Source organism: Macrobrachium nipponense, chromosome 26 (genome assembly GCF_015104395.2).
Source record: "Macrobrachium nipponense isolate FS-2020 chromosome 26, ASM1510439v2, whole genome shotgun sequence".
Taxonomy (NCBI): Eukaryota; Metazoa; Arthropoda; class Malacostraca; order Decapoda; family Palaemonidae; genus Macrobrachium; species Macrobrachium nipponense.
The window spans coordinates 30,366,569-30,385,831 of record NC_087215.1 but is presented as its reverse complement, the minus strand read 5'-3'; the positions used below and the strand labels follow the sequence as shown (position 1 = coordinate 30,385,831).

Below are 19,263 nucleotides of genomic sequence, written 5' to 3'. Positions count from 1 at the left end.
CGTATGCTTAGTTCAATATTATTTCAACAACAACAACTACTACTGTGTGTACATATAAGCGTGAGCATACATATATAAATATTGATTAATATACACACACACACACACACACACACATATATATATATATATATATGATATATATATATATATATATATATATATATCTATATATATATATATATATATATATATATATATATATATATATATATATATATTATATATATATCTATATATATATATATATATATACATGATGATTCTAGATCCGGAGCTGGCTCTCAGCTTCTTATCATAGAGCAAAACACGATTCAGCAGATTAGATACGAGTGTGGCAGTGACCGACGTGTTTTTTTTTTTTTTTTCTGCCGAGCTAACAATTATCACAAGTGAAAAACATAAAGCGAGAATTTCAATATGGTATAAAGAATAAGAAAAGGAAAATAAATTGGAAAATTATTAATCAATGCAAACAATACAGAAACTGAACAAAAGTAGAATAATTTGTAAAATTAATAATCAATGCAAACAAAACGGAAACGAAGCAAAAGTAGAATAATTTGGAAAATTAACCATACAGGCAATACAGAAACTAAACAAAATTTCCTTTCAGTCGGAGCTTATGAGTAGAAATAAAAATGATATTGTTATGATACAATAAAGTTTGTTCATACTTACCTGGCAGATATATATATAGCTGTATTCTCCGAAGTCCGACAGAATTTCAAAACTCCCGGCAAACGCAGTGGTCGGCCAGGTGGTTAGTACCCATTCCCGCCGCTGGGAGGCGGATATCAGGAACCATTCCCATTTTCTATTCAGATTTTCTAGTGCCACTGTCCCCTGAGGGGAGGTGGGTGGGTACTTGATTATATATATCTGCCAGGTAAGTATGAACAAACTTTATTGTATCATAACAATATCATTTTGTTCATGAAACTTACCTGTCAGATATATATATAGCTGAATCCCACCATTGGAGGTGGGAAGGGACAGAATAGAATGATTTAGGAAACAAATTGCATGCAGATGATTGACATCTTGGTTCCTTACCTGTTAGCATAGCTGACTTCGTGATTACTGTCACCCAAGTCTGCTTCTGCTTTACTAGAGTCTCCAGCAAGGTAGTGACCTATGTAGTTGGTGAGTTCTAGATGATCTGTCAACGGGGGCGTGACCACAATGTGACTAGACCATATTGACCATACCATGAGGGCAAAAAGCAAAACCACCACCTGACCTAGCCTAACAAAAGTTAACCCCACTTAACTTTAGGCTAACGAAAGGGAAGTCCGCCTTAGGCGGCCGACCCCACAACCATAAACCAAAACAACAAAATTAAAAGCTCACCTACCCGCTTTCTATAGGATAGGATGAGCATTACTTTCTACCCCCAAGATAGTATCCGCAGAAATGTATGGTCCTAGCGAGCAGCAGTTCTCATATGTCGTCTTCACATCCCGCAGGTAATGTGAAGCGAACACAGAGTTGCTTCGCCAAAAGGTGGCACTCAAGATGTCACTGAAAGCCATGTTCTTTTGAAATGCCACGGAGGTCGCAACCGCGCTCACTTCATGAGCATTAACTTTCAAAAGTCTAAGATCACCATCTCGACAGGACGAATGAGCCTCCTTGATGGTGCTTCTCAGAAAGAACGCTACGGCCTCGACACTGTTTTGTCCTTTCCAAATAAAACTTGAGAGCCCTAACAGGGCACAGGACTCTCTCAGGTTCTTGTCCAATGATCTCTGCTAACCCTTTGATGTCGAAGCTCTTGGGACAAGGGTTGGACGGATTTTCATTCTTCGCTAAGAATGAAGGGCTTAAAGAACATACTGCATTATGTCCTCTAAAGCCCACATGTTTACTTATGGCTTGAATTTCACTAACCCTCTTTGCCGTAGCCAGAGCGGTTAGGAAAATAGTTTTTCTTGTCACGTCCTTTAAAGAAGCAGCATGCAAAGGTTCAAAAGGACTCGACATCAGGAACTTTAGAACTACATCTAAGTTCCATGACGGAACCTTAGGTTGCGGCACTTTCGAGGTTTCAAAAGACCTCAAAAGATCGTGAAGGTCTTTGTTCTCAGACAGGTCTAAACTTCTATGTCGAAAGACCGTCGACAACATGCTCTTATAACCTCTTATCGTAGGAACCGCTAGCTTGTCAACATTCCTTAGATGGAGGAGGAAATCAGCAATCTGGTTCACAGAGGTCGTGAAGGAGGAAATACCTTTCTTCCTACACCATCTCCTGAAGACAGCCCACTTCGATTGGTAAACTGCACGAGAGGAAGCTCTTCTTGCGTTGGCAATAGCTCTCGCCACCGGTCTTGAAAACCCTGTCGCTCTGGCCAACTTCTCGATAGTCTGAATGCAGTCAGACTCAGAGCGGAGAGGTTTCTGTGGTACCTCTCGAAGTGGGGTTGTCTGAGTAGATCTATTCTCTCTGGCAAGGTCCTTGGAAAGTCCACTAGGAAGGACATGACCTCTGTGAACCAGTCTCTTGAAGGCCAAAATGGGGCAATTAAAGTCATTCTTGCTCCTTGCGACGCCGCGAACTTCCTGATCACCTCTCCCAGAAGTCTGAACATGGGAAAGGCGTAGATGTCCATCCCCGTCCAATCCCAAAGGATGGCGTCTATTGCTATTGCTCCCAGGTCGAGAACAGGGGAGCAGTAAAGAGGAAGTCTCTTCGTCTTCGATGTTGCGAAGAGGTCTACTAAGGGACGCCCCCATAGTCTCCACAACTCTTGACACACTTCTCGATTGAAGAGTCCATTCGGTCGCTAGTATCTGCTACCGACGGCTGAGAAGATCCGCACGGACGTTCTGAACTCCCGAAACGAACCTCGTCAGGATCGTCACGTTCCGTGCCTTCGCCCAAAGGAGGATATCTCTCGCTATCTCGAACAGGGACCGAGAGTGTGTCCCTCCCTGCTTCTTGACATAAGCAAGCGCCGTGGTATTGTCCGAGTTGATCTGGACAACTTGGCCAATAATTCGTCCTTCGAAGAACTGGAGAGCCAACCGAATCGCTTCCAATTCTTTGAGGTTGATGTGCCAGGACATCTGTTCCCCTCTCCAGATGCCTGACATTTCCTCCTTTCCTAGTGTTGCTCCCCAACCCGCCGCGGACTCGTCTGAGAACAATAATAGGTCGGGGCTCAGAAGGCTGAGAGACAATCCTTCTGCTAGTTTTACAGGATCGTGCCACCACAACAGATGATCCTTGACCAATCGAGAGATGCTTAGAATCGCATCTAGGTCCTTCTTGTTTTTCCAGTTCTCCGCTAGGAAAAACTGGAGCGGTCTGAGGTGCAGTCTCCCCAGAGAAACAAACTTCTCCAGGGAAGAAATGGTCCCCAGCAGACTCATCCATTCCTTCACCGAGCATGTTTCTATCCCCAGGAAGTCTGACACTTTTCCTAAGCAATTCCGCTGATGTTCCAGGGATGGAAAGGCTCGAAAAGCCGCTGAATCCATCTGAATCCCCAGATACACGATGGACTGTGTAGGGGTCAGATGGGACTTTTCGAAGTTCACTAGCAGGCCGAGGGCCTTTGTCAGCTGCAACGTCGTATGAAGGTCCTCCAGACACCTTGGCTCCGACGATGATCGAATGAGCCAATCGTCTAGGTAGAGCGAAACTCTTATCCCTGAGAGGTGAAGCCACCTTGCCACATTTCTCATGAGGAGCGTGAACACCATCGGTGCAGTACTTAGCCCGAAGCAGAGAGCTCTGAATTGGAAGACCTGTCCCTTTAGTACAAACCTCAGGTACTTCCTTGACTGAGGATGGATCGGGACGTGGAAGTAGGCGTCCTGGAGGTCTAAAGACACCATCCAGTCGCCTGGTCTTAATGCCCCTAAGACAGACTGAGACGTCTCCATCTTGAACTTGTCCTTTTTTATAAAAAGGTTCAGTCTGCTGACGTCCAGGACAGGTCTCCATCCCCCCGACTGCTTCGGAACCAGGAACAACCTGTTGTAGAAGCCTGGGGAGTCTAATGTTAAAACTTGTTCGACTGCTCTCTTTTCTATCATTTGCTCGAGCAAATCGAACAGGATCTGTTGCTTCGAAGGCTGGTAGGAGGGTGACAGATCTAAGGGTTTCAAGCTTAACGGAGGTGTTGCGAGAAAAGGGATCTTGTAACCTTTCTCGATGATCTCGAGAGACCAGTAGTTTGCTCCTCTTACTCTCCATGCCTCAGCAAATAATAAAAGTCTCGCTCCGACTGGTGCCTGAAGGGCCGACACATCACTTCTTTCCCCTGGGTTTAGCAGGGGTCTTTCCTCTAGCGAATCCTCTTCCTCGAGGAGACGCCCTCGAGGAAGCTCCGCCACGAAAGGGCTTCATCTTCTTAGAAGACTGCGCTAGCGCAGATGAAGCGGGGGCAGCAGGACGTCTAGAAGACTGAGCCAAGAGGTCCTGAGTTGCCCTTTCCTGAAGGCTAACCGCAATGTCCTTCACCACTGATTGTGGGAAGAGATGGTTCGAGAGAGGGGCGAACAACAACTCTGCCTTCTGTGTAGGAGATACCGATTTTGCCGCAAAATTGCAGTAAAATGCACGTTTCTTCAAAATCCCCGTAGTAAAGTGAGAAGCCAACTCATCAGATGCATCCCTGACTGCCTTATCCATGCAGGATAGGACGCTGGATAGTTCCTCGAAAGACAGAGAGTCAGGGCTCCGAGATTGTAGGTCGAGGGCTCCCAAACACCAATCTAGGAAGTTAAAAACCTCCAATGTCTTGAACAAGCCTTTCATATGGTGATCTAGCTCCGACAGCGTCCAGGAAACTTTAGCTGAAGAAAGGAGTGACCTCCTCGGAGCATCAACCAGGCTGGCAAAATCACCCTGGGAGGAGGAAGGAACTCTCAAACCCACCTCCTCTCCCATCTCATACCAGATGCCCGCTTTTCCACTCAACCTCGCTGGAGGAAGGGCGAAGGAAGTCTTACCTTGTGCCTTTCTGGACTCCATCGAATCATGGATCCTCTTGAATGCCCTCTTCGTAGAGAGCGAAGTTGCCATCTTGACGAAGCCTGGCACTTTCCTCGTTTTTGACGAAGCCAGCTGCGAAGGAGAGCGAGGGGCCGAGGGCTGAAACTTGTCATCAAACAAGCCTTGCAAAATGCGGGTCAGCACCTTGTAGTCGGAAGATGACGACGCAACAAGTTGTTCTTCCTCCGCAGGCTTCGAATCACCCGAAGATTCCCCCTCATCAACTAAAGCAGTAGAAGGGTCCTTAACATAACGCAAAGTAATAATAGCAGACTCTGAAGCTTTACGAGGGCGCGGTAAAGGAGCGTCCTGAGAAGCGTCCTTGCGAGCGTCTTTGCGAAACTTCTTGATGAACGTCTTGATCCATAAAGCGCCGAGCGTCCTGAAGAGTGTCGTCGCGCGTGTCCTGAGGAGCGTCCTGAAGAGCAAGACGATGAGCGTCGAGAACAACGTCCTCGTCAACACGAGCTATGAGAGAGGCGTCTTGGTGAGCCGCACGCCGCTCATGAAGAGAGCGTTCATCATAAGAAGGCGTACAACGATCGTCGTCAACACGAGCCTTACGGACCTTCTCCCCGCTAGCGTCTCTTGCCTCCTGCCAAAGACGACGGCCGCCTGTGCGACATCTTGCGTCTTTGTAGGAGGGAGACGCCCGAGGAGAAGGCAAAGGAGAAAGCAAAGGAGACTGCCTGGTTCTCTTGACAGGCAGCTTCAAATCCTTCCTGCGACGACGAGGTTCTGCCTCTCTCTTAGCGAAAAACAAGGCCAACTGTTGGTGCATATTAAGAAGAATGTCCTTAGAAGGTGAAAGATCACGTTCAGGAGACGGGCTAATCCTGTGAGAAGACGAGGGGCGAGGGGACGCCTTCTTCCTTCTCACAGGAACTGTCTTATAGCGATCAGAGCGCTCAAAAGCGTCCTCTTCCGATGAAGTTCTGGTCCTCTTCTGTGGCAGAATGTCTTCAAAGCATTCAGGAGACGACTGAAACATAGGTCGAGAAAGAGGACGTGAAGCGTCCTCTTCTCTAAAACCTCTCTTAAGAGGGCGGCTAAGACGACATCTTGCGCGCCATCTTGCGTCTTTGCCGCTCTCCTCGAGAGAGGCCCTCCAAGCACTCCAACCCCTGCGCGAGGAGGACGCCTCTGGGGACGAAAAGCAATCCTTCAGGATCCCTGCACGTGCACGATCTTTAGCAGCCTGGGAAGCGTCTTCAGGTCCTGCCGAAGGGATGCCAGATCGGTGGGGAGTCCCCGTAACCCTCCTTCGGCTTTCGACTTGCCCACTCCCTGAGTCCTGGGAGTCCGACAGAGGTCCCGGCCTAGAGGCATTATAGGGCACTAACACGATCACCACACTTCACAACACTAGATTGTAGAGCCATCACTTTCGACTCCAGGGCACGTATCGACTCCATAATGGTTGAAAGGGCATTCCCTTCTGCAGACACAACCTCCGTGCCCGAAGGCAACAACGCAGGGTTAGGTATATCAAAGTCTACAGGAGGGTTAGAAGGAGACAAAACACTACCCTTACTCTTGTTAAGTGAAGCACTCCTGGAGGAAGACCTCCTGATTCTATCACGCTCTAATTTGCGAATATAAGAATCATACGTCTTCCATTCATGATCATTCAAATTCTCACACTCCTTACATCTATCATTCAGCAAACAAACATGCCCCCTACACCTCGTGCATACCGAGTGCATACCGAGTGAGGGTCTACCGAAGCTTTCGGTAGCCTCACCTTACAATCTTGTACACGACACACCCTGAAACTAGTAGAACTAGATCCAGACATCTTAATCCAAAGAACAGTCAAGGCCAAAATCAAAATCAAACCACGATAGCGTATGCCAAGCCACAAATCCGAATCAATAACCAAAATCAATCAAGATACTCAAGTAGCAATGAAGTTTTCAAAATCCAATGACGGAGGTACTGAAAACAGGTGTTGACAGTACCGGCGACAGAGAAAATCTGAATAGAAAATGGGAATGGTTCCTGATATCCGCCTCCCAGTGGCGGGAAGGGGTACTAACCACCTGGCCGACCACTGCGTTTGCCGGGAGTTTTGAAATTCTGTCGGACTTCGGAGAATACAGCTATATATATATATCTGACAGGTAAGTTTCATGAACAAAATATCATTTTCACATAAGTGACTTACCAAACTATTACATTAGCTGAATTCACATTACCCGGAAGGTGGGTGGACAGCTTTATGAACAAAAAACGATAATCATGTGCTCACATTATATATAATGTTAGCAGTACCTTTACCATGGAGAGAGCAGCTACAGGTAGATACTGCCTCTGGTTGGCTCTCTCATCACATGTAGGAGACGTGGCAGTAATGGCCAGGGTCGTCCCTACTAATGGTGGGATTTTGCAATCATGGAAGTAGACCAATGATTGACAAAAACATCAATAATTTGCCCTTGCCCTAAGCAAAAAGACCAAATAAAACCACACAACACCATCACCTACACTAAAAACCATATGATACCCTTAACCAGATATAAGAACTGGTGGGTACTTCGGGTACATGTACCCCCAGGCTTCCCAAAAACTCAACAACCTCAAACCCAAGGCGAGGAGATAGTAGAAGGAAAAAACCGGGTCCCCCTATGCTTCCTCTCCCAATACCATTCCCGCTACTGACAACGGTCCCAATCTAAAACAGTTTTCTAAAGTAGTTTCTACCTCCTTTAAACAGTGCGATGCAAACACCGATTTCGACCTCCAGAATGTCGTTTGCATAATGGAGGATAGAGACATATTTTGTCTGAAGGCCAAAGACGTTGCTACTGCACAAATCTCGTGCGTCTTCACTTTCAGCAGCCTAAGAGCATGTTCCTGAGTTTGGGCATGCGCTTCTTGGATCAAACTCCTCAGGGAAAAGGACATTGCATTCTTTGAAAGATGCTGAGATGGGTCTTTCACCGAGCACCAGAGTCGGTTCGACTCTCCTCTCAAAGTTTCTGTCCTAGTCAGGTAGTGTCTGATGGCACTGACTGGACACAATGTACGTTCCTCGTCTTCCGACCCGACTAAGTCCGTTAAGTTCTTTATCCTGAAAGAACGGGGCCAAGGATTCGAAGGATCCTCGTTCTTAGGAAGGAAGTCTGTTACATATGAACAAACTGCGTTGCCCTGGGCGAAACCCACTTCCTTACTCATCGCCTGCAACTCGCTTACTCTTCCCGCTGTGGCTAAGGCAACTAGGAATAGTGCCTTCCTAGTTACATCTCTCAAGGTTGCCGAATTCAACAGTTCGAATTGAGGACCAATGAGCCACCTTAAAGCTACATCCAAATTCCATTCCACTTCTTCGGGCTTGAAAATTTTGGAGGAACTAAAGGATCTCATCAGGTCGCTGATGTCCTGATTTGACAAGATGTCGAGGCCTCTATGCTTAAATACTGATGTAAGCATGGCCCTATACCCTTTAATAGTTGAAGTGGCCAACTTCTTGGAGTCCCTCAGAAATAACAAAAATTCCACAATTTCTGTTATAGATGTTTCAGAAGAAGAGATGCTATGTCGTTTGCACCATGACCTAAAGACTCTCCACTTTGGTAGAGCTGGGCAGAAGAGCTTCTTCTGCAGCTAGCAATAGCTTCTGACGCCCTTCGTGAAAAACCTTTTGCTCTGACAAGGTTCCTGACAGTCTGAATCCTGTCAGGGCCAGAGCGGACAATCCTTGGTGATATCGGTTGAAATGGGATTGTCTGAGAAGTGATGGATTTTGCGGAAGTAGTCTGGGAAAATCCACTAGCAGACTGAGAAAGTCTGGGAACCACTCTTTCCTGGGCCAGAATGGAGCTACTAGGGTCATTGTCACATTCTAGTGCGATTGAAGCTTGTTTAATACCTCTCTTATCATCCCGAAGGGAGGAAAAGCGTAAACGTCCAGTCCTGTCCAATCTAGCAGCATTGCATCTCTTCTCCATGCTAGTGGTTCTGGAATTGGAGAACAGAAAATGGGGAGGCGATTGTTCCTTGATGTGGCGAACAGGTCTATTGATGGTCTTCCCCAAAGCTTCCAGAGGTCCTGACACACTCTCTCGTTCAGAGTCCATTCTATTGGTAAAACCTGATTCACACGACTCAGTTCGTCTGCTATAACATTCATTTTTCCTTGGACGAATCTTGGAAAAAGGGTGATCCTCTTCTCGTTCGTCCAGGTGAGGAGATCTTCAGCTATCTTGTTGAGAGAGAACGAGTGGGTCCCTCCCTGCTTCCGTACGTATGACAACGCTGTGGTGTTGTCCGAGTAGATCGCTATGTTCCTTCCGGTGACTAAATGGTCGAACAATTGTAGTCCTAAGAGGATGGCCTTCAATTCTTTCATATTGATGTGCAAGGTCTTTTTTCGTTCTGTCCACAGACCTGATACTCTCGTCTCCTAGAAGGGCTCCCCATCTGCTGTCCAAGGCGTCTGAGAAGAACTGCAGGTCGGGGTTTGACACGACTAGGGAAAATCCTTTTTGTAATCTTTCCCTCGCATGCCACCAACGAAGATCCACCTTTATCTCTTCCGTCAGAGGGAAGACTAGCGAGTCCGGTTGTGTCTTCCGAGACCAATTTGCTTTCAGGAAGAACTGAAGTGGCCTCATGTGTAGGCGTCCTAACCTGACAAAACTCTCCGCTGAAGCCAGGGTCAAGAGGAGGCTCATCCATTCGAGAGCTGAGCAGGACAGGCAAACAAGAAATTGCTGGACTGTCAACAGGCAGGACTCTATCCTCTTCGGGGAGAGAAAAGCCCGAAAAGCTAGAGAGTCTAGTATTATCCCTAAATAGAGAATCCTCTGAGTTGGAATCAATTGGGACTTCTCCGTCTTTATTAGAATACCCAATTGCTGTGTCAAAGTAAGTGTCTTCTCTAAGTCCTTCACACACTGACGACTGGATCTGGCTCTCAGGAGCCAGTTGTCTAAGTATTAAGCTGTGTTGATCCCCATCAAATGCAGCTACTTTCCCAGAGGAGCGAGAATCCGAGTAAATACTTGAGGGGCAGTTGACAATCCGAAGCAGAGGGCTCTGAACTGGAAGACTCTCTTCTTGAAGACGAATCTCACGAACTTCCTGGAGCTCTGATGGATGGGGACATGGAAGTATGCATCCTTCACGTCAAGAGACACCATCCAGTCGCCCAGTTGGACGGCTGACATTACCAATCAACTGGTTTCCATTCGGAATTTCGTCTTCCGGACGAAGAGGTTCAGAGCGCTTACGTCCAAAACAGGTCTCCATCAGCTTGATGCCTTGGGGACTACGAAGAGCCTGTTGTAAAATCCTGGGGAGTTCTTGTCTGTTACTTACTCTATGGCCTCTTTGCTGATTAGTTCTTCTACGACTTTGGCTAAAGCCAAAGCTCTTGTTGATCCTGTCGAGTATGTTGTCAAACAGACAGGTGTATTGGACAGTGGTGGATCCTGCGTAAATGGGATCACATATCCCTCTCGAAGCACCTGTATTACCCACTGTTCCGCTCCTCTTCGACTCCATTCCTCCCAGTAGTCATGGAGTCTCACCCCCACGGGTGTGTGAAGGATCTTTTGTTCATTTCTCTGTCTTAAAGGGAGGTTTCTTGGTAGACTTGGAGGTAGTTCGTAGGTTAGTCCTTGGTCTCTGCTGCCACCTTGACTTACCTCCTCGAAAAGGATGCTTTTGTAGAGGGGAAGCTCTAGCTCTTGTCACTGGAGGTTCCTTAGGTTTTCTTGCTGACTGAGAAAGAAGATCATTGGTGGGCTTTTTCTTGAGGTCCGACAGTACATGCTGGATAGTTTCTTCTGGGAACAGTTGAGACTTACTCAAGGGGGAGAACAACAAAGCCGATTTTTGGTTTGTGGTTACTCCTCGAGATGTGAAGGAGCACCACCGTTCTCTCTTCTTGAGTACTCCCATAGTGAACACGGTGGCCAATTCCCCTGAACCGTCTCTCGCTGCCCTGTCCGCACAGGACAAAACACTGAGCCAGTCCGCAGAAAATTCTTCATCCAGAGACTGGCAATCTTCAATTTTTCTGGCTAACGCTGCAATTGTCCAATCCAGAAAACTGAAGACTTCGCACCAGGTGATCCAACTCAGGTGAAGAGAACAACACTTTCGCAGCTGAGAACGCTGCTCTTCTGTGTGAGTCCACAAGGCCGGAGAAGTCTGGAGGCAGATACTCCCAAGGAAGGAACTTTTCCTGTCGCAGGTGTAGGCGAACGAAGCCTTGCCTGAATCCCTCTTCTTAGCAAGCCACTCTTCTACTTCCTTCAGTGCTCTCTTCGAGGACTGAGAAAGAACTGGTTTCGGTAAATCCGAAGGCGCTGGTTTCCTATCCTTCACAAACATCGACGGAGGGGAAGAAGGCGAAACTGGCTCAAAAAAATCTGGATATGTCTGTAGAAGGAACCTTAACAGACTAGAATAAGCTGAAGAGGGTTTCGAATCCTGGTCTTGAGTTTCCACTTCCGACAGGATGGACGACACCCTGTCTTCTTCTTCCGTCTGATTCGTTGTCTTCTCCAAAAAGACCATCAATTCTTGAAGTTGATATTTAAAAGGGCCCAAAGCAGAATCCTCTAACAAAGGATTGGTCTTCGAACCATCCTTGGTCGAAGTCGAAATCGATGTCGAAGTCGTGGCTGTTGTACGGCTCTTCTTCGAAAACGATCAACTGGGAGTCGAAACAACACGAGACGTATGAGGTGAACGAGTCGAAACAACATGATACGTATGAGGCGACGGAGTCGGCAACTGACCGTGAGCAAACCCCCCCGTCTCCCTCTGACCGCCGGTATGTCTTCTCCCGGGAGCTGGGGAGCGGGACAGTGACCTTTATCAAGGAAAAATAGGGGGACGGACAGCCGCCTCCTCGGACACGACACTGACACTTGGCCTAACACTGGCCTTTTCACTTGACTTCTCTATGAAAGCACGAAACGACATCCCTGGACTGTTGTAATTGGTACTGAAGTTGGAGGACTATCAATAGGTGAAATATTAGATGAAAGTGGAGAAGATAGTGACGGTTTGTTCGCCTCTAAAGGCACAGGAGTTGTCTCTACTCTAGCTTTACTACCCGCTCTAAGAGCTGCTTTCCTTTTCCTATCTTTGTCCATTTTATCCAAATAAGCTTGAAAAGCCTTCCAACCTTGTTCATCTAAACTACGGCACTCATCACAAGTTAATTCCTTGCTACAGCACTGACCCCTACATTTAACACATTTGGAGTGTGGATCGTAACATAGTTTAGCTAACATAGTTTTGCAGCCACTGCTGCAAAACCTAACTGACGATGAACTAGCATCAGACATCTTTGCAATAACTTGCTAATAATGAGGCAGCTAACTGATGAAGCAAAAAGAAACCAACCAGAAATTGTACATCACCAAATAGATATAATCCAAAATGGCAACGAAAGTCGACTGCAACAACAAACCACCGGTGTTACCCCGTGGCCGGCAGAAAATGAATTGAAGAAGTTAGCTCAGCAGTGTTGGGTATTCCCGAAAGTGGGCGGGATCTGTACGTATCACCTACACAAACGATGGCAGCGCCGCCACCACCGCCACCAGGAAATTTGTATTTTCGACTGCCAGGTAAGAAAGCGTACAGCTAATGTAATTGTTTGGTAAGTCACTTATGTGAAACTTCCCATTTCCTGTGCTAAATCCGCACACCACTTGTACCCATAGACGCTGGGGCACAAGAAGAAGAAGCGTGCACTAGATAATTATTTAAATAAATACTTAAACGGCAGTATAAGGTCATGAATTGCATAAATATTTTTACATATTCATGATAATTAATTTGAAAACATCGTTGTTGAAAAAGTAACTAGATTCCTGACTCAAATATCAACAGGTTTGCTTGTGAACGGTACCTCCGGCGTTCTTCGCGCTCTTCAATTGTTTATGTGTTGCCAATTGGTATGTGTTTACCCTCCAAACTGGGTATAAGACTTACACAAAACCGGGGAAATAAGCAAAATTATTGTATCTATTTGTAGTATAGGGTAGAATATCACGACAGGCCAACCCTCATCACGGTGGACGGGTCTTATTCACTCGATATTTAATTGGTGAAACATGAATACAATTGAAACTCTAAGCATACCATTTAAAAGACTGAAGTTTCGTCAACATATTGTGATATATGAAAGCCCCCAAACCCCATACGAAACTAAAATAAGCATGTGAGCTCTTCGTAAAATATGTTTTCAAGGCAGTTTTGAAATCCAATATGGCGGCTACGTTTTGCATGGACGGTTCTCATCAGTGACGGCCACCATCTTTCCCCAGCCTTCCCAGCACTCATTTGAACAATGTTAGCGTATGTATGTAACGTTTATTGATCTTACTCAAGATTGCAGTTGTAATCAGCACAATAAAACAACATTTTGTTGCCTCTATTAGTGAAAGTATGAAACTTGTTATTCCCGGGGTTATGGTTGGAACTGAATTCATTCTTACCTTGTAATCGGCGGTTTTTATCCTTACTGCCATCACAACTGAAACTCCACAGTGCTTATTTGATTGTTATTATACACATTTTGGTCTCAGTTCACTCCACATTGCACTTTAAAACCCGTTGCTGTTCTAGTTTCTAAGCGCGCGCGCCATAAACACAATTACGAACAGCAGACGACGACAGACGACGAAACTGCAAAGTTTTATTTCCCTAAAACTGTTTACTTTACTCGTTAATTAGTTTAAATTTACTTTGTTATTTAAAAATTTTGATTTAATTCATGTATATTATCCCTTTTTTGCAACCAAATTACCCCGAAAAATTACAGATATTTCTAAAGTAGATAAAATCAAATGTTTCTAACGTTTTTCGTACATCTGGCTGCCGAAAACCATAGAGGAACGAATACGGAAAAGTGCAGAGGAACGACTACGTTTTTTTTTTTTTTTTTTGCTTTTTTGTTTTTGCTAGCACTTTTCATTGATTTCAGTCTTGTATTAGTATTTTGAATTTTTTAATAATCGTATGCCAGAAATAAATGTAACCATTTAATGTTTGCATGCTAAGAATGGCAAAATCATCGTTGCCACATTAGTGGAGGCTTCACACATACGCCGTTCCATTATTATAAACTGTTTCCATGAATTCTAGTTGTCATAGTAATGCAATAATGATAAAATTGCTTTAATATTTATGTATATATACTTCCAATACATAGCCTAATTTCACCAATTTCAACGTTTGTGTGTAGTCTCATACCCAGTTTGGAGGGTCACATACCGAATGGCAAACAGAGAGAGAGAGAGAGAGAGAGAGAGAGAGAGAGAGAGAGACGAGAGAGAGAAAGGAAGGCGGAGAACGAAGAAGAAAAGGGATGGCGGTGGAGGGGGGGGGGGGGTGGGGAGAGGGTAGGTGGAGCTTTTATACACGTGTTCGTATCCATTTCTGCATAATGGAGTTTTTGTCTCTTGGTACAAGGACAAGTGTCGTTATTCTTTACGATTAGTGATTCACGATACCCTTATAAATTACGGCACTGGGTGTAATGCACTATAGCAAAATCTCGTTCTGTTACGAGTGTTCGTTACAGAATTAGGTATTGCCCAAAAACGTGCTTGCACTGTCTCTGAACCCATAGTTGACATGCTGCTTAGTTGTCAATCAGTTTTTATAACCAAGAATATTTTTACAAGCTAGCTATTGAATAAATTTGTATTTTTCTCAGTCAAACAATGCCCCTCAATGCTAACTTTCCTCTTTTAGCGACTTTCTGGTCATTGCAAATTCGGCCCCATAATTTCTTATGGTGCGAAAACAGACAGAGGCCCATGGACCGAAAAACGATTGCGTCACACTACGGCGATAATCCAGCAGTAAAACATCTTCATCATATATCCAAAAAGTAAATAATAAAGATATATATGCGCATTACGATTATAACAATTACATGTATAGCTGATAACAATCTGCATGAATAACTGGTAAACTGTTCTGCAATGACAGTTGAGTATAGCAATTATTTACAATAGGTACGAAAGTCAAGATGTCGTGACGTCATAATACAGAACTTAAAAGAACGTTCTAATTCAGAAAAATAATTACTTAAATTTGAGTCAGAGTCGAGTTACTTTTTCAATAACGAATATTTTCAAATTAATCATCATAAATATGTAAAATATTGATGTTTTACTACTTATTTAAAAATTAGCTAAGAGCACGCTTCTCGTCATCTTCTACCCAAAAAACAGCTGTTTACTCCTGGCTTGTTTTTGGTGAGAAATCGTGTTTCGATTGTTGTGATAAAAGTGCTCCAGCGTCTGTGGGTACAAGTGGTGTACGGATTTATCACAGGAAATGGAAAGTTTGTTGACACAAGCGACTCCGTAAACATCGAGATGGCGTCAATCTTCGAAACATTTTTTATTTTTAGTTGTAAGTAAAAATTTCTAAAGCGTTTTGGTGAGATTTCCACTGCCGTGGGCGCCATTCAGTACCCTCTGTTTAAATCTTAAAATTTGGCCTTAATTTCTAACTTTGGAAAAGAAAATACTTACTTCGAAAGGAGAGTAGAGGCCTTTAGCTCCGTTTCTCACCAACAACAAGTCGCGACTGATGCCCATCTCCGGTGTCAGGACGCGTTATAATGTACTTTTTCGGAGGGTGGCAAGCGTTCGATTGTAGGTGGCCTGTTTGGCCTGCTGTGATGTTTTACCCTATATACATATTATAGCAATTTTATCATTACTGCATTACTATGACAACTAGAATTCATGGAAACAGTTTGTAAAATGCATAAGGCATATGGTGAAGCGTATGTGTGAAGCTCCACTAGATTGGCAACGATGAGTCATTTTGGCAAAAAAGGGATAATAGACATGAATAATAAACATTTTGAAGTAACAAAGTAAAGTTGAACTAAACAATGAGTAAAGTAAACAATAATTAAGGGAATAAAGCTTTGCACCTCATAAACCGTGTACTTGTGTGCTGCCCGTAACTGTGTTTGTGGAGTGAGGAACCGCAATGTAGGGTAGAACATCACAGCAGGCCAAGCAGGCCACCTACAATCAACACCTAGCCACCCTCCCAAAAAGTACATTATAACGCGTCCTGACACCCGAGATGGGCATCAGTCGCGACTTCTTGTTGGTGAGAAACGGAGCTAAAGACCTCTACTCTCCTTTCGAAGTAGTATTTTTCTCCAAAGTTAGAAATTAAGGCCAAATTTTAAGATTTAAACAGAGGGTACTGAAAATGGCGCCCACGGCAGTGGAAATCTCACCAAAACGCTTTAGAAATTTTTACTTACAACTAAAAATGTTTCGAAGATTGACGCCATCTCGATGTTTACGGAGTCGCTTGTGTCAACAAACTTTCCATTTCCTGTGATAAATCCGCACACCACTTGTACCACAGACGCTGGAGCACTTTTATCACAACAATCGAAACACGATCTATTTTAACCAACAACAAGCCAGGAGTAAACAGCTGTTTGGGTAGAAGATGACGAGAAGCGTGCTCTTAGCGAATTGAAATAGTAGTAAAACATCAATATTTTTACATATTTATGATAGTTAAATTTGAAAATATTCGTTATGAAAAAGTAACTCGACTCTGACTCAAATTTAAGTAATTATTTTTCTGATTAGAACGTTCTTTCAAGTTCTGTATTATGACGTCACGACATCTTGACTTTCGTACCTATTGTAAATAATTGCTATACTCAACTGTCATTGCAGAACAGTTTACCAGTTATTCATGCAGATTGTTATCAGCTATACATGTAATTGTTATAAATCGTAATGCGCATATATATCTTTATTATTTACTTTTTGGATATATGAAGATGTTTTACTGCTGGATTATCGCCGTAGTGTGAAGCAATCGTTTTCGGTCCATGGGCCTCTGTCTGTTTTCGCACCATAAGAAAATTATGGGGCCGAATTTGCAATGACCAGAAAGTCCGTTAAAGAGGAAAGTTTAGCATTGAGGGCATATGTTTTGACTGAGAAAAAATTTATTCAATAGCTAGCTTGTAAAAATACTGGTTATAAAAAAACTTGATTTGACAACTAAGCAGCATGTCTACTATGGGTTTTCAGAGACAGTGCAAGCACGTTTTTGGGCAATACCTATTTCTGTAACGAACACTCGTAACAGAACGAGATTTTGCTATACAGGGGTCCTCGAGTTACGACGTTGATCCGTTCTTACGATGCATCGTAACACGAATTTCAGGCGTAAGTCGGAACATTGAAAAATACCACATGATTTAATGTTAAAAATACCCTATCAATAACAACGAGAGAACAATTCCTTACCTTTATTAGTTTTGATTGGCTTGCACACTGGAGAGGAAGCTGCGGTGCTGGAGAGACTGGGGGAGGTTAGTGAATCACCATAAGACTGACTGGGATACGCCGTTGATTTTGGTCTTCCAACCAAAGCACCAATAACATTTCCATTTCAATTATTAGACCACTACGCTGCTTAGTTATCACTGTCGCTTTCATAGGAGCAGATCCTTTCACATGTTCAACGATGCGCTCTTTATCTTTGATAATGGTAGCAACGGTCGAACGGCTAAGGCCAAGCGAGAGGCCAATGTTTGTTGGCGTTTCTCCCTTCTCGGATCGCTTTATATGTCCACTTTAATTTCCATGGTGATGGCCTTTCTTTTTCTTCGATGCACTACCATCAGAAGAGTCCGCCTTGCGCTTGGGAGCCATAACAAAGAGCAAAAAGTTACAAAAACGATACAACACGAGGGAGAGAGATGGCAGTTGTAAAACAACCAAAAATGGAGTATGGACGAGGACTGAGCGTAGCGAAGCGACGCCCGTCCTCTCTCCCCACAAAGCGTATTCTTCCGCCGTGCGCCTGGAACTAGTTCGCAGTTTGTTTACGTTGCTTACGACGCTAAACCGCGTAAGACGGAACGACGCAAAATATTATTATATTTTTATGGGGAGGGGGCGCGTTCGTAACCACGAAACATCGTAAGTCGAGACCATCGTAACCGAGGACTTTACTGTAGTGCATTACACCCATGCTGTAATTTATAAGGGTATCGTGAATCACTAATCGTAAAGAATAACGACACTTGTCCTTGTACCAAGAGACAAAAACTAAAAACCATTATGCAGAAATGGATACGAACACGTGTATAAAGCTCCACCTACACCCTCTCCCCACCCCACCCCCCCCACCCCCCCCCTCCACCGCCATCCCTTTTCTTCTTCGTTCCTCCGCCTTCCTTTCTCTCTCTCTCTCTCTCTCTCTCTCTGTTGCCATTCGGTATGTGTTTGACCCTCCAAACTGGGTATAAGACTACACACAAAACGTTGAAATTGGTGAAAATTAGGCTATGTATTGGAAGTATATATACATAAATATTAAAGCAGAATTTTATCATTATTGCATTACTATGACAACTAGAATTCATGGAAACAGTTTATAATAATGGAACGGCGTATGTGTGAAGCCTCCACTAATGTGGCAACGATGATTTTGCCATTCTTAGCATGCAAACATTAAAGGTTACACTTTATTTCTGGCATACGATTTATTAAGAAATTCAAAATACTAATAAAGACTGAAATCATGAAAAGTGCTAGCAAAAACAAAAAAGCAAAAAAAAAAAAAAAACGTAGTCGTTCCTCTGCACTTTTCCGTATTCGTTCCTCTATGGTTTTCGGCAGCCAGATGTACGAAAACGTTAGAAACATTTGATTTTTATTCTACTTTAGAAATATCTGTAATTTTCGGGGTAATTTGGTTGCAAAAAAGGGGTGTATACATGAATTAAATCAAAATTTTTAAATAACAAAGTAAATTTAAACTAAATAACGAGTAAAGTAAACAGTTTAGGGAATAAAACTTTGCAGTTTCGTCGTCTGCTGTTCGTAATTGTGTTTATGGCGCGGCGCGCTTAGAAACAGGAAACGCAACGGTTTAAAGTGCAATGTGGAGTGAACTGAGACCAAAATGTGTATAATAACAATCAAATAAGCACGTGGAGTTTCAGTTGTGATGGCAGTAAGGATAAAAACCGCCGATTACAAGGTAAGAATGAATTCAGTTCCAACCATAACCCCGGGAATAACAAGTTTCATACTTTCACTAATATAGGCAACAAAATGTTGTTTTATTGTGCTGATTACAACTGCAATCTTGAGTAAGATCATAAACGTTACATACATACGCTAACATTGTTTCAAATGAGTGCTGGGAAGGCTGGGGAAAGATGGTGGCCGTCACTGATGAGAACCGTCCCATGCAAAACGTAG

The 19,263-nt window shown here is 43.9% G+C and overlaps 1 protein-coding gene across 1 annotated transcript in view; it reads right to left on the bottom strand.

The window, feature by feature from the left end:
* LOC135200136 (uncharacterized) overlaps nucleotides 1-19,263 on the bottom strand; it is a 40,395-nt gene that overhangs the window by 19,914 nt on the left and 1,218 nt on the right. The gene's annotated exons all lie outside the window — the stretch shown is intronic.